This window comes from Lagopus muta, chromosome 1 (genome assembly GCF_023343835.1).
Source record: "Lagopus muta isolate bLagMut1 chromosome 1, bLagMut1 primary, whole genome shotgun sequence".
Lineage (NCBI taxonomy): Eukaryota > Metazoa > Chordata > Aves > Galliformes > Phasianidae > Lagopus > Lagopus muta.
In genome coordinates, this window is record NC_064433.1 from 140,582,646 (window position 1) to 140,599,286 (window position 16,641).

Below are 16,641 nucleotides of genomic sequence, written 5' to 3' on the forward strand. Positions count from 1 at the left end.
GGTATTTTTAACAGCCAGCTAATCTGCCTTTCATCCCGATTACTGTACCCTCAAGAGCATAAAAGGAAGGAAGTAACTCATTCTTTCATGAGGCAAAATGGATGGATCTGAAAACTCTCAGAATAAGAAAGGAGTTCACCCCAGGGTTGACTTCCTAAATAAGTTATCTGACACAAGAAAACAGGAGATTATTGCCTATTCATTTTCTTAATTTTAAATAACGAAATGAATTTTTTCTTTTTCTTTTTTTTTTTTTTCTTTCTTTTTTTTTTTTTTTCCTGAAAACTTGTTACTCAATATGAATTTTAAGGAGTCTGCAAAACATATTCTTGATACCATGGCCCAAGCAAGAAAAGATGAGTAAAAATTCAAATACTATCTGTGAGTGTGACACCCAAATTTTTCCTCTTTGTGCAGTTAATTTCTTTTGGTGAGTGTTATTTTCAAATGAAGATGTGGATTTAACTGCTTAGATGCCTGTGAACAAAGTATCAGTCTACTAAATCCAGAGAGTTTCTGTAAAAAAAGAATTTGCATGAGACAGAGAAAATGCTATCTATTTGTTGGATATACATAGATAAAAACTGGAAAAATATAAGGTTAATGTTTAGTTAAACTGTAGTATGGATATAACTCATCAAGTTATTCCAGAATGGAACCCTTAATGACTTTCTTTTTTATAAAGGAAACATAGATAAACTCAGATTGTTGTTTTTATAATTTTGTTATTTCTTTAATGCTTGGGAACCTGGGTCAGATGAAGACAATGTAAAATATATGGCATTTGTTAAACTCATTAAAGAGGAAAGAGAAAATTATTATTAAAAAGAGAGAACTCTGAACATGAGATGCTTATATCAGTTTTTTTATTTTCATTGTTTATGTCACAGCTGTGTGTGTACAAAGAATATGTGAGAACTTGACTTGATTCTATACTTGATGTATCTCCAAATTGCTAGAAGTACCACAGAACAAAGGAATATTTTGTCATTTGACACTGACTCAAAAGGATTAAAATATTATCCGTAATATAAAATGCATTTTCATTAGCAATAATAACAGTATGTAGCCCTTTTATCTGAAACATAACCCTTAACATTCTAGTAAATTTTGTAACCAAATCTGTATTAGTAGTACAAAGAGCAGCACACATACTCATTACTTTAAAAAGATGATATATCAAATTCAAGAAATGTTTTTTTTTTATTAAAACTTAGTAAATATAAACAATACATATCCTTCCCTTTCCTGCCCTTTGCCCTTGCCTTTTTCCCTTCCCTTGCCCTTGCCCTTCCCACTCTGCCTTATTGCATGCCTATAGATATACAGGTCTATTACATTTATTATAATAGATTTGATTTCCCTTTAAAGCATTTACTCACTTCTTTTTAATGTCTTTTACTGAATTATTACAGTATTCTGCTTGCGTTCAAATCAGATTAATAGCTTAGAATCTCAGAGAGGAAGACCAAAACCACAAATTTTATTCAATTAACATTTATTACAGACAGCTTATGGCTGCATTATTTTCCACTGTATATTAAATAAGTTATTATTTTTTCATACTTCTTTATCATAATCTGCACAAAATCTGTTTCAAAACTGATTTTATACAAAATTTAATATTAATTTTACCATGTACAATATATTGTATTAAATATCAAAAATATAGTATATAAAAAAAACACACAAAGCAAAATAAATAAAATATGCAAATGATCAGGTTTTACAATGTCTTATAAATAATAATTCCTAATATAAACTGATCTGATACAAACCAATGCAAATTCAATATACTTTGAAAAAATAGCTTTCTCTTAATTCCATTCTGAGTTAATTACTCATTGCATTTTTTGCTTGGCACTTGGTTTGCAAATACATTTTCAGACCTTGTTTGTTAGCAGTGATTTTAAATGACCAATGAGAAATATGAAAATAAGTAAATGTAATGGGCAATCGATTTCAAATAAGATCAGATTCATTAGCTAAGGTCTGATTCTATATTGCCTAAATCAGAGACATTCTTTTGATCTCTGTGTTTGACTAACTTTCACAGCTAAATTTGATTGACTAATTGTTTCATTCCTGACAGTATAAAAATAATAAAAAGTATTATTTAAATATAAATATATTAAATAAACACAAACTCCTGGTATCTCTGCAAAGCATAAAACATAAAATGATTTTTAAATGTTAAAAAAATAATTGCATCCATGCTTGAAATAGACATTTCATACTTTTGATTTCATTTCAAAAGCGAGGTTATATCAAAAGATCATTGAACGGCTTGAGTTAGAAAGGACCTTTAAATCTAGTTCCAATCACTTATGCCATGGATAAGGTCACTTGCCACCAAATCCCCATCCAACCTTATTTTGAACACTTGCAGGGATGGGGAATCCACAGATTCTCTGAGCAATCTGTTCTCATGCCTCATCACACTCATAATGAATAATTTCTTTCCAACATCTATTCTATACCTACTCCTTTATCATTTAAAGCCATTTTGTGTCATTCTGACACTGTACTTTCTGGCACAGAGGTTCTCCTCATCTTTTCTGAAGGCAACCTTTGAATCTGAAAGGCTTCTAAAAAGTCTTCCTGGAGACTTCTTTTCTACAGATAAATAACTCCAGACCTCACAGTTTGTTTTCAGAGGAGAAGTGCTCCAGACATCTGATCAACTCTGTGGTCCTTCTCTGGATCCAATTTACAGCTTCACATCTTTCTTGTTCTGGGGCATCATACCAGGATGCAATACTCCTGGTGGGACTTCATGAGCATAGAGAGGGACAATCAGCTTCCACTTCCTACTGCCTACCTCTCTTTATATGTAGCCCAAGATATAATTGGCCTTTCACGCTGCAAGCTCATACTGTATGTCAAGCATCCAGCAGATCTTCTACAATCTTCTTCACAAGGCTGCTCCCTATCTACTAATTGCTTAGGCTGTATCTATGTATTTTAATTGCTCAACCCAAAGGCAGCACCTTGCACTTGGCCTTGTTGATCCATGTTGTTCATACAGGCTGACTTTTCAAGCTTATCCAAGTCTCTTTGTGTAGCACCCAATCCCTGCATGGCATCATCTTTACCTCTAAGTTTGCTGAAGGGGCACTCAGTCCCCTAGTTCTTGTCACAAGGATGTTAAATAGAACAAGTCCCAATATAGATTCTTAAGGATCATTACTCATCACAATTTTCCACTTTCACTGCAACACTGATGCAACCATCCAGTTCTTTATCTACCAAGTGGTCCAGGAATAAATGGATCAAATATCTATATATACAATTACTTTAATGTAGAATTCATGCATAAATTTAATGTTTGACTTCCTATCAAACATTCAGTAGGCTTTAAAGATGTTTTCCGCTTGAGAAAATATTTGAGAAGTTGAGGGAAATAAATAAATAAATAAATAAATAAATAATTGGTCATTGCATGTTTCTTTTTCTTTTACTTTCAAGAGTTTCTTTTTTTCACAGAAATGAAGAAACAAAGTGGAGGAAATCCCATGCTTGTATAATATGATTATTATCTAGTGACTTTAACTGAGCTACAGTGATTTATACAAGTGGAAGACATGACCTTTGATGATTATTTTGGCAAGGAACTTTCTTTTAGTTTTTTGGCACTATTCTTTAGTCACCAGTTACTAAATCTCTAGTAGTATTGTAAAGGTAGTCTGAACATACACTTATAGCTGACATCCCAAATAATTCAAAGGCAACTTCATTAGAAATTCCCAACTCTAACCTTCATATAACAAAAAGGTTATCAGTAACGTTTAGAAACAGATCTATAATGATACAGATTAGAAGTAAATGCTTTCTCATAATTTATTTTTAAATGTGGTTCAGAAAGATAAGTAGATTTTACAAGAAACTAAAAGAAATACAGTCCTCTGTTTATACTCCTAATATTTTTTGCACCTTTTTTAACGGAAAAGTAAAGTGTAAGAAAGGGTAAGTTTGCTTTTCAGAGACTACAGCTTTAAAAGTCTTACAATATACATTTGCACTGAGGAGATACAATAGAGAAAATGATTTCTGGGCAATAAGATTTGAAGCCCCTCACTATTTCTCACCTTGTCACTATGGATATCTGAAAGCTCCTGAGGGACCATAGTAGTCAGAGATAGCTCATGCTATCCCCTACGAACTTTTTATATACCTTGAGTGGGAAACAGGTTATAGCTAGCAATTCTTCTGAAAATCTTTTCAAATATTTTATAGTTAGCTGCTTCTGCAGACCTCAGCCCTGAGCCGGATCTCCAGAAATGAAAGAAAGGAAAATTAGTTCCCATTAGAATTTAAGTTTAGTGGGGTGAGAGCTCTTGTCCACTGCCCCTTCAAGAAAACACGCATTCTATTTAAAACATAACAAACTAGGTCGAAGCTCTTATGAATATCATATTCCAAATGAACATCTATGTAGTATTTCTGGAAACAGAATCATTTTTGTAAGAAGATTGTCAGAACATATTAAGATACGTGAAAAAAATTATTTGCCTAGCAGACTAGCTAGCAATCATTCTACATAGATTATACATACATATATATACACATATATACATACACATATATAAAGCTATATCAGTAAACTGAACAGAAACTGGGATAAACATTTGCTAGTGTGCTTATTGGCACAGTTTTGATTCACATCATCAAGTAATTTGCCAGAGAGTATCTAAGTACAGACTGGGAAAGAGAATAGGCCAGGGATTACTCTGAACAAGGCTGATTGGAAATTTGCGTTGCACCTGAGGACCTGAAAAAATCTTGGAGGAATTCGAATTTGTAAAAGAATTTTGTTACACAAACTGAGTTATCCTGATGCCTTTTCTGCAGCTGACCACTGAAAACATAAAATTTAGAAACACAGAATTTAATGTAAGAAATAATGATAGTCTTATACTAACTTGACCACCCACTATATGTGTTCCTTTTGCATAGCTGTTTTTAACTTTCTCCTTTCCATTAACTGTACAAAACCTGTGACATTACACAAAAGATTCTCGAAACCAATCCTGATTAGCTTTTGTAAAATAAAAGACCATCAAAACCCAAGCACGTTTTCAAGAGTTATTTCATTTTTTATTCTGGAAAGTCAAAGCAGGAAGAGCCCAATGCTGTCTATGTCATTCTTTATCACATCAGTAGCTATAGAAACTCCTATACTATAAGCTTATAAAATAACCTGAGTGAGTTAGAGTCATCTTTGCCTATTCTTCCAAACCAATGCACAGCTATTCACAAAAACTTAAAAATATTCACAGCACCTTGAATACTCATTTTCATTTTAACTTACGTTAATTGAACCCAATTAAGTGTATTGTGTGAAAATCATAAATCATAGAATGTCTTGAGTTGTAAGCTACCTTAAAAATAATCTGGTTTCAATCTCTCTGCTACATGTAGTTGCCCAAAACCCCCTCCATGGTGGCTTTGAACACTTTCAGAGATGGGACATTCATGACTTCTCTGGGCAATATGCTCAAGAACATCATCATCTTTGAAGTAAAGAATTATCTCCTAACATATAGTATAAATGCACCCTTTTTACTTTGCAACCATTCTCACTTATTCTTTCACTATCAGTCGACATAAAAGCTTGGCTCTATCTTTTTATAAGTTTCTTTCAGCAATGAAATTTCCCCAAACCTTTCTGTTCATAGAAGAGATGTTTCAACACACTAATTGTTTTCATGTTTCTCCAGACCTGCTCCAACAGTTTCACATCTTTTTTGGGCTGGGGTCCCCAGACCTGGATGCAATACTCCAGATGGGGCTTCATGAGGGCAGAACTGAAAGGGACAATCACCTATCTCACCCTACTTGCCATCCCCCTTTTGATTCAGTCCACTATTCTGTTGTCTTCTGGGTTATAAGCATACACTTTTGACTCATGTAGAGCTTTTTTGCCAACAAGAACCCTCAGTCCTTCTCCTTAGGGCTGCTCTTAATGAGTCTTTCTTCAGTCTGAACTCATGTCTGGAATTGCCCTGACCCAATTGCAACACAATTCTTGTGAGCAAGGATGGAAGGAAGGATGTTTCTAAATGAGAACCTAAAGAAAAGTAAATCAATAGGATTTTACTGATTATAAGTAAGAATAACTGATTAATTTACCCAATCTAACTGTCTATTATCAGTCATCTTATCTTAAAATTATCCAGTGTTTGAGCAAGTATTTCTGTTCTGTAGACAGAAAAAATGCACAACAATTGATGTGCGGATTCAAACTCTATAACTGCAAAGTTGTTATAAAGCAGGTACGGTTTATTCAGTGCTGTGCAGACACCAGGTGCAAGGAGGATAGATCCGCCTAACTTGCACACCGTCTGGAAGAATCATGCTACAGATACAGGCGAAACTAATACATAATAGTTTTCCCAGAATTCGGATATATATTCATTACACCCCCAAGAGTTCATTAGCATGCAGACCCTCCCCTCTTGCGCATGAGTAATGGGTCATGGGATGAAGATTTATTGTTATCTTCACAAAGGCTTCTGACCTTTCTCTCTATAAACTTCTGACCTTTGGGGGGGGCATCCCCCCACACTGGTTTCTTCTTGCGCTGTGGACATCTAATCACCTCCCTGCCAAATGTCCTTGGGCTGTTCTCAAACCCTTATTTTTATGGCCTTCATCCCATTCGCTATCCCAGACCCAGTGTCTGCCATTTCTTACTTTCTAACAAGCTCTACATTCTTGCTTCTATAAACTATCTCTAACTATTCCCCTTCACCCCCTTATTCTCAGTCTCTGTGAGTCAAGTTTGTAACGTCATAGAATCTTCCTAACATATTCCAAAGGATGTTTGCTCTTTTTTTTCAGTCTAAAAATAGCTCTGTATTAAAAATAAAGATGTTGGAAGGTAGTAAGACTGTGTATTTTTAACTGCCCCTGAGTCTAAAGCAAAGGCTTAGGCCCCTGATTTCACTAACCTACTTATTCAGAAGAAGCTTGTGTTTGACATTACAGTTCTTCACTCAGTAACTGAATCAATGTTATAATATATTTTTAAATTTAATGTTTATTTATAGATCATTTAAATCAACTCAGTTACATTTTTTTGTATATTATAAAACTTTTTTATTATTCTCAATAATAGTTGATAGAAATTACCAGAAGCACAAATGAGACTAAAGTGAATGCTCACATGAATGAAATTATAGACTTAAATGTTAGGTCTGTCAGTTTCAACTGTTTGTGTTTATGACAGTGAAGGACATGTTCCTTTTCCTAATAATTCACATAAAACACATGAACATTGGAGGTGACTGTCCCAAAGAAAATGAATCTAAGTTTTGTTTTAAAAGTTACAGATGTGGAACAAGTATGGGAGATGCATAGAAATATAGATCTATAGAAATATAGAAATGTACAAGTTGTAAGGGACATTGAAAGGCCACATAATACAATTCCCCTTCAGTGGATAAGGACAACTACAGCAGAACAGGGTTATGCAGGGCCCTGTCCAGCCAGACAGAATGCAAGTGGTTTCATGAATCAAAGTGAATACAAAGAAAGGAGTTAGAACAAAATTTTAAAGCAATATTCATATTGATTTTGTCTGTAAAACATGGCAAAAATAATATTCTTTTATCTAAAATATGTAAGGATTAGTTAATTTGTAATTACAATTAAAACAAATATTTTCATTGTCTTCCAGGGCAGCTAGATTTGATTGTATTTCCATTTAATTTTTATGTTTATTTCTGTATTTTCCTTTAAGCTGAGTTTGGAATATCAGCCACATAAAGATGTTAGATATAAAAAGGAGTCATGGTTCTCATGCTTGGTCTGAACCAAGAGTGTGCATACTATGATCTGAATTATTTACAGATATAAACATGATGTGCAACAAGTAAGAACAATTCACATAAAATTACACATTTCAACTAATTGATTCAAGGAGCCTTTAATAGATCTACAGAGCACTGGATATAACACCCTCACTTCTAAAACAATATGTATATCCTCAGTGAGATGACACATGGCATAATTTATCTGTGAAACTATCAAAACTAACTTTTAAAGTGGGCAAAGTTTAACTGACTTTGATAGAGGCACACACACACAAAAAGGATAAAATCTCACATAAACAGCCTAAGACAAAGATTAGCTCTAAAGGCTAACATGATTATCTGAGAAAGATTATCTTTGCTTATTCCTGTTTAGATAAATAATAGGGTGGAAGGAGGGTAGCAGATCCACACTGCAGAGGACCAACTTCTTTCACACACAGTTTTCCAGCAAATGGCTAGTGGATGCAGTATTTAAGCTGCCAGTGATGAATATATCGACAAGCAGAGAAAAATACCTCTTTGATAAGATCTTTATATTAGTAAATAAAGAAGGGTTTTATTTCATTTACTCATGTTTATATAAGCATATATATTTTCATAAATACACAAACTTTGTATATTTGGATATTTATAGTAAAGAGATTTATCTGTATTTTATCTTTTCATAGCTGAAATAGGTAGCATCAAGTCAAATACGTGGTCAAAAAGATGTAATTTATAATGAATGTACTGAGACTTCTTAAAAAGTAAGTTATTCCTAGAAAAAAAAAAAAAAACATATTAAGATAGTTAAGGAGGAGCAAAGCAGATCTGAAACTTGATTTTGTAGGCAGGGAAGTCTTACCACGGTCAGTGACAAGACTATCTCTGCATTTTCCAGTACAGTGGAGGCGAGCAGAAAATGTATTTGAATCTCAGTGGTCTCGAGGGTGTTAGTAAGAATTACACTTAGTATTTCTGTGAGGATGTATGTATATTTGGAAAGATGTTACAGTTCTCCAAAAGCCAGAAAGGGTGTTGCCTCACAGAAGTTTTTTTCAAGCTAGCTTCTCTTGAGGTGGTGAAATGAGGGGGAAACAAGAAAACTGTGTGGGAGTTATAGGAGGAAAAAATGGCAGTAACATCAATAAGATTATGCCACACGATGTACTAAAGAAGAGGGTGTTTTTATGACTAAATGTGCATGTGACTTACAAGTTTTATTACTCTTAATTACTCAATAAATTACCATATGCTGTATTTACTTGGGGGCAAAGTAGAAGGAAAAACAGTTGGAGGTCCAAAACCAACCAGCTAAGATTACGTTTTAAAAATAACATTCAGCATTTTGACTATAGTCTGGCCAGAAAATGTCAGGACATGGAAATGTTTGGGAGTAGCAATATAGCTAAATATTAAATCACTTGATTTTTTTAAGCATTTCTAAATTAAGTGAGGGTGCAATTAAGGATATATGTATGTTTGTGGCCTTGCAAGTTCCAGGCACACATTTTTAACTCGGATTTAACCTCACTGAAATTATATTATCTTTTTAAAGTTATTATACTGACACTGGCTAGTGTTGAAATTAAAGGCTTGTCAACCTTGCTGTTATAAATGTCAATATTTAGGAGTTTATAATTCAGCTGTAAAAATTTCCTTCAGGCTCAAAGCTGGCAGTGAAGGCTATAAACCAGAGCTGATTTTTCCTCCCCCCAAAAACCATTAAAGAATATGTTTGGACTAAATCTGAGGATATTGGAGTGAACAAAATACAGACATTAAGTACCTTTTGATCTTTTTTTATGTCATGCATAAAACTCAAGAACACCTTTTATCACCGTGTTTTATTTACTGTTTGGATTTTTGTGTGTGGTTTTTTGTTTTTTTTCGTCAGTCTTCAGTTGAGTTTAATGCTCATGAAAACTGCCAAATTGACATACCTGAGAGGTTAAATCTTTACTCACAGAGCAATTCTTTTCTAGGCAAAGGCTATTTAAATATCTCTACAAGTATGCTTTCAACTATCAGCAGATTCGTGGATCATAATTTTTTACTGATTCAGAAGGAGATTCATTGCAGATTATTTGTTGAAGCAGTAATAAAAATATTATTAATGAAAACTATATCAAAATAATATAGAAAATAATCTCTCTCTTGCAATATTTAGTTGGTTGCAGCACAGAGCTCAAATAATTGTTCTCTTATTTTAGTAGCATACTGCATTATCCCTTTCAAAACCATAGTGTTTTTTTAATAGGTTGTGTTTTGTTTCTGCTTTCATTACATGATTCTTTAAAAAATCTTCTTTTAATTGTATTTATTTGTTTGTTTGTTTGTTTGTTTGTTTGTTTGTTTGTTTTAAATATGTAGCAAATCTCTCTCTCTGGCATTTAGATTCCTTTTATGTATGTAGAGATTGACCCTATAACTTTTAAACTGAAGTCTGAGTAAGCTAATCATTCCAGCATCTATACTCTACCCTTTTTCAGTTTCATTTCTCCATGATCATCAATGTAAAAAAGAGTAAATAAAAAGGATTTAGGTTAGAGAATAGGAGCAAGAGAAAAATAAATTTAACAAGATAAATTCAAAACAGATGAAATATATTCTTGTAATGTAAATTCATGGAATTTAACAGGAGACTCTGGATAGAAAAAATATACATGAAATGAAAAAGTAACATGAGAATTCCTGCAAAAATAATCTGCTGATGTCTCTGTTTTCCTGAACGAGGAGGATCCCAAAATCAAATCTGTGAGATTTTGGGAAGGAATTCACGGTAAAGATTGTACAATTTCACATTTTTTTATACTTTGTCCTTGACTGCTGCAGTGTCCTAGATAGAGAAAATGGGGGCCAGCTGGGCTTTATGCAGTGTGAGGAGATATGTATATGCTCATTAATGACCCTGCCACTTGAAATAAAAAATTAAATTGTTATTTCCCTACAACACATAGCGTACTTTAGGGCAGGCTGCAGTCCATGCTGTGGTTAAATAGTTTTTAGGGTATTTATTTGGTTCATCTGCAATTACAAAAACTATAATTCCCTTGAATAGAAAGATAAAAATAAGAAAGCCAAACATTAAGACTATTAATTGACACAAGTCTCAGCTTATTATTGCAAGGTTCTATCTCTTGCATGCATAATATATAATGGAAGAAGTTAAAAAATTTGCTTGAAAACTACTCTTCAGCCACAGAGTGTAAAGTTGATCAGAATTAAAAATCGTTATTTTATAAATCTAAGTATTGTGGGAAAGTACTGAACTCCCTGACATTAAGCCTAAGACTTCCAGGTTGGTCCAACATTTTCAAAATACCAGGATCTCCAACGGAAGTCATGATTTCAGTTATATTCTGGATATCTTGATTTCAGTTATATTCTGGATGTCTCACCACTTCCAGAATAGTGAGACTGACAGGACTAACTGCAGTTTTTGCTTGAAGATTTAATAAATATTTGGCATACCCCTGGAATATCTTCCAGTTTTAACCACTTGTAATCTATACCAGAAAAAAAATTAGTTTTATACATTCATAACCACCTTTGTTTCATGGGAGCTGTGAAGGGGTCTGACACAAAGTCAACAGCTTCTATGCTTTGATATTTGTTTTTGTTCTTTGGCATTAAGACAAAATATTTTACTGGTTTTTATAAAGTAAAATTGTGTTGAAAGATCATTTTTTTCACCTTTTAACAGAAAACCATTTCTTTCAATTTCCCTGTATGTTTTTCTAATTTTCCTCTTCAGATCTCTCTGTTTGTGACCTATTCTTTAACTTTGCAGGACTGAGAAGCCATCACTTTCCAACAGTCAAACAGATAGACACCTTATAGAAATTTTAGAAATATTCCCATTTTGTTGAAGATCCAGTCTTTGAAATAAAATTCATTAAAGTTTCATTTTCAGCCAACTATAATAGCGAACATAATCTATGATTCTAAACTTTATAGCATAGATTTTTGCTAGCACTTTACATGAGAGGATAGGCAGCTATAACCTAAGTATTATATAATAGAATGCAATCAGGTCAGATATGAAATGATAATATTAGAATAATACATTTTATTGATTATGAAGAAAAATTTCTGGATTCATCCCTGAAAAACTCATGAATGTTTGTAGAAAATTTAGAAATGACATTTTTCTTAAAGAAAATCCAATGATTCAAACTGTATAAAAAGACAAGTTATATACATTATCTGTGAATTATATCTGACTCATTAAAAAAATAAAAAAATCAAAACCGTATAAGGAATCTGATACATTGGCTTCTAAAGAAGAGAAGTTCGAGTTAGATGTTAAATTTGTTCTTGATTTTCTTTCCCAAAAACCATAGAATCAGAGAATCAAAAAATCATAGGGATTGGAAGGGACCTCTGGAGATCATCTAGTACAGTTCCCTGCTAACGTGGACTTCCTGGAGAAGGCTGCATAGAAAAGTGTCCCATAGAGGAGAACCCCCCTTGGTCTGCTAGATACGTTCTTTTTATTGCATCCCAGATGACACTGTTGTCTCACAGTCAAACTGTTGTCCACAAGGAAACCAATGTCCTTCTCGCTTTGTGATCTTTTGAAAATGAAATCTTAAATGTTATGCGCTCATTTTTTTTTTAAAAGGAGACTAAATAGTACATGACTTATCTTAATGACTTGAGTTTACTTTATCTGAAAGCTACCCATGTATTTTCATGGCTGGGATCTGTACGAGCTTTAAGAGATCAACCTTAGTTACTAGCCTATAGTTGATGTAGTTGTCAAGTCACTCTCCATCATATTAGAAAAATCATGGGTGTCAGATGAAGTCACTGCTGACTGGAAAAAGAGAAGCATCGCTTCCATTTTTAAGAAAGAGTGAAAGGAAGGCCCAGAGAACTGCAGATTGGTGAACTTCAACTCTGTGTCTGTGAAGATCCAGCTGCTATGTTGGGGCATCTGGAAAACAAAGAGGTGATGTGAGACAGTCAGCATGGCTTCACAAAAGTCAGATCAAGACTGACCAGTCTTGTGGCCTTCTGTGATGCAGTGACTGCGTAATTCAGCAAAGGAAGACTGACTGGCATTATCTACCTGGGTTTCTGGAAGGCCTTTGACATTGTCTCACATGACAACCTTGTCTTTACATTGGGAAATATAGATTGGAAGGGTAGAATATTCACTGGGCAAGGAGTAGGCTGGATGGTCACAGACAGGGGGCTGTTGTCAGTGGTCCTGTGTTAAGGTGGAAGACAATAATGAGCATGTCCCTCAAAGGTCTGTCTTGGGACAGTTGCTCTTTAATATCTTTATCAATAATACTGTAGGACTGAGTATACTCTTGGTAACATTGCAGATAACAGGTGAGAAGTGTAGCTCATGCAACAGAAGGATGGTATTTTGTTTCAAACTAAAAGAGGGGAGATTTAGACTAGATATAAGGATAAAAAGTTTTTTACAACAAGGGTGGTGAGGTGCTGGAACAGGTTGCCTTGAGATGCTGTGGATGTCCTGTTCTAGATAGGTGGGTTTGGTCAACATGGAGGAGGCTCTGAGGACACCTCATTAAGGCATGTCAGTATTCAAAGGAAACTTATAAAAAGATAGAGACCATTTTTTACATGGGTTGATAGTGATAGAATAAGTGGGAATGGCTGTAAAAGAAAAAGGGTAGATTTATGTTAAGAGTCAATTCTTTATTTCAAAGACAGTGAGGAACTGGAACAGGTTGCCCAGCAAGGCTGGATATGTCTCATCACTGTCATGGCCAGCTTGGATGGAGCTCTGGGCAACCCCTAAAGGCACTGGGGTTGGAACTAGATGAGTTTTAACATCCTTTCCAATCCAAGCCATTATATGATTATATGATGATTGATGTTGATGAAAACATGTATTGTAATCTCAGCAAATATTATTTTGGTTTAGTTTTCTTTTGATTTTTTAGTGTTTTTGTTTCATTTTCTTTCTTTCTTTCTTTCTTTCTTTCTTTCTTTCTTTCTTTCTTTCTTTCTTTCTTTCTTTCTTTCTTTCTTTCTTTCTTTCTCTCTCTCTCTCTCTCTCTCTCTCTCTCTCTCTCTTTCTTTCTTTTTATTACAAACGTCTTTCAAAATCCCAGAATTTCATTGAAAATCTTTGTTATGAAGTCTATTTAAAAATGTAATAAAGAGTTCGTAATTACTACAAAAATAAAAAAGCATAAGTATATAATCTATATATATATTAAAGATTCTGTGGGAGATTTCACATGCCTAAATGTGTTTCAGTTATGGAATTTTTCTTTATTCTGTGACAACTTTGAAAAAAAATTATAAAAACCTTTGAATTCTGCTGTTTTACCATACTTACAATTACAAACAACAGCAATATACCTAGTGAAATGCTACGAATTCATAGAATTTCAGAAGTTTTACTTGAAAAAAATTAAGTAAACTTTCATAGTATGAATTCAGAATCTGTAGAAATCAACATATACTCTTATCATAACTGCAGCATGACATAAAACACTTTCACTTTTTTTATTATTCATTCTCTGATATATAGCTGCATTACTCTGAATTCCTTGGGAGAGCTCATACATTATTTTAATTCAGACTAGAGTCTTTACTGAAGAAACAAGATACAATACACTGTGTAGGAATTGAGTTATTATTGATAGGGATTAATTAATTGATACTACCCTAAGTGATTATCAAGAAAGAAATTCACTTGCTAATGACTTGTAATCCAAACTATTAGAGCAAGAAAATACAGCGCTGTCTAAGCACACAGCTCTCTGAAAAGAGTAATGCTTTTTGCTGTCTTCTTTCTATACTAAAACAGAAATATGTCTTTGTAGGTTTCAGAACGTAGAAGTAAGGTACACAAAGAATTGATTGCTCCCACAAGAAAGCATGCTGAGTATAACTGCAGTTCAGTGTTAAAGATCCCATTACAAAGGAAAACATTTATTCATAGACATGATCCTACAAGAACTACAAAGCTTCACTTAGAAGTTTAGATGAATGAGCAAATATAATATAATGTCAATGTCTTTTATTATTTTTCTTTGTCCTGTGTTTATGTACACTTTTGAGTAGTAATATCTGCAAAGAATGATCAAATGAAAAGATTCAGCAGATAAATAAAGAGAATTACTGAGAAAGATTTCTGAAGTGTGTAGATATATATTTGATTTTTTTTTCCTTTCTGTATACATCAACTGGATTAATAATCTTTCTACAACTAAGTATGAAGAACAATCCATATTAAAAAGATCTTAATAACAAGTGTGTCTACCAGTAAATTAAAGAGCTTTATGAACATTTTGCTTATCAAATGACTGCCATCAAAACATATGCTTCCAGAATTTCTGTGGGATTGGAAAGTAGAAAAGAATGAATTTATATGATTCCTTCCAAGATTATTATCCTTTTAGATTTTCAGAAAGCATTGGATTTCTTAGACTTTCTGTTTTCTTCTACAGAATAAGTGGATTTAATTTCTTATATTTTCTCATTAAAAATGGGAAAAAAAAAAAAAAAGCCAAAAACAATGTAGCTGATCTGAACTATTGAAATTTTACTTAAAAATCATCTGGTCACAGACATGATTATGTCTAAACGTAATTTGCTTAAATTCTCCCCATTGTCCTATGTTGCAAGACATTTAGTTACTGAAATAACTTCTGACTGAATTGTTGTGGCTTGTGCAGTTAAAAGTCAAACTGTTCACTTTACAACCAGAAAGAACAATAATAATATTAAAAAAACCTTTCAAAATACTTCTGTGATGAAACATTATTCATTAGATGTGAATTACTGTCTAGAGTTAATTCCAGATACAAACACAATAGCTTAAATAACTGTTATGGTTTTATGATTTTTGCTTATTGGTATTCCACATCATAACATCATGTAGTGCACTGGGAGTTAAAGAGTTAGTGCTTCAGTTCCATGCACCTGTCCAGAAGAGAACCGCATACCCCAGAACACTTTGTGTTCAGAGAGGAGGTATAACTCCTGGCAAGGTCACCTGATTTCCCTTTTTCCTTCAGCTCTCCTCCCTGCTGCTCAGTCTGTGCATCTCACCTCAGTACTATGGTGAGGTCTTTCACCTTTCGGACAATTTCATTATATTTGATTTGTTAGCTTCAATTCCAATTATATTGTATTATACTGTGTTACCTTGCATTCTGATGCCATATTTAGTAAATTAATTTGTTTATTCTCAGATTATTGCCACTGCTTTTAAGTATTTGGGGTCCCTTGTTTCCCCTTTCTGGAAGCACGGATTTGTGTCTCTCTCTGTTCCATTAGTCATGGAACTGGGCTGGACCAGCCTGTAAACCGTGAACAGTAACATTAAGAACAGTGGTGCCTAGTAGTGTCTTACATGAGACATTCTTGTTCTTGATCAAGATGGGAAAATATATGTGTCTCTTGCTGTTAAATATAGCATTTATGATTGCTAGGACTTCAACTTTCTAAAATGATTGAGTCAAGGGTAAAATAATTTTTCCTGTGAAGTACATTGCTCACTTGTCTTTTTTAAATCGGTCAAATTACCCTGTATTGGCCTAAGCTTTGAGGTGAGGTTGTCTGACTTTTTACCTTAATTGGGTATGTCAAAAGACATGAGAAACATATTATCTCTGAAGACAGGCTTTATTAGAATTCAAAATAATAAATTAGAGCAGCTAATGATGCTTTTTGAAATGTAATCTACACATGCCAAGCTATCAGCACAGATTAAAGTTCTTCCTGATATGTCTGCAAGACTTGTGTTCTAGGTAACCACAGACTAACCTTAGGTGAGAGGTCCTCTAGTCAGTTATTGCAAATCAGGCCAGATCTTATAAGCGCTTACTAGTAGTATCATCACAAC